Source organism: Gopherus flavomarginatus, chromosome 1 (genome assembly GCF_025201925.1).
Source record: "Gopherus flavomarginatus isolate rGopFla2 chromosome 1, rGopFla2.mat.asm, whole genome shotgun sequence".
In the NCBI taxonomy this organism is placed as follows: Eukaryota; Metazoa; Chordata; order Testudines; family Testudinidae; genus Gopherus; species Gopherus flavomarginatus.
The window spans coordinates 99680740-99680945 of NC_066617.1; positions in this window are offsets into that span (position 1 = coordinate 99680740).

Sequence of the window (206 nt, forward strand, 5' to 3'; positions counted from 1 at the left end):
AAAGTGACGCAAGTATCTGTCCTTTCTTCTCTCCTCCCCACCGCTGTTCTGGTGATGTGATATACAGGCAGGAGGTGTCATCTTGCTGCTGGTTATGTTCCCAAGTTCCAGGAACATGTTTGATTAGAATTACTGGAAAAAAAGCACATGGCCAGAGCACCTAAAAATAAAGCTCATCTGGTCTTCAGAGTCATGGTGCAGCCAGC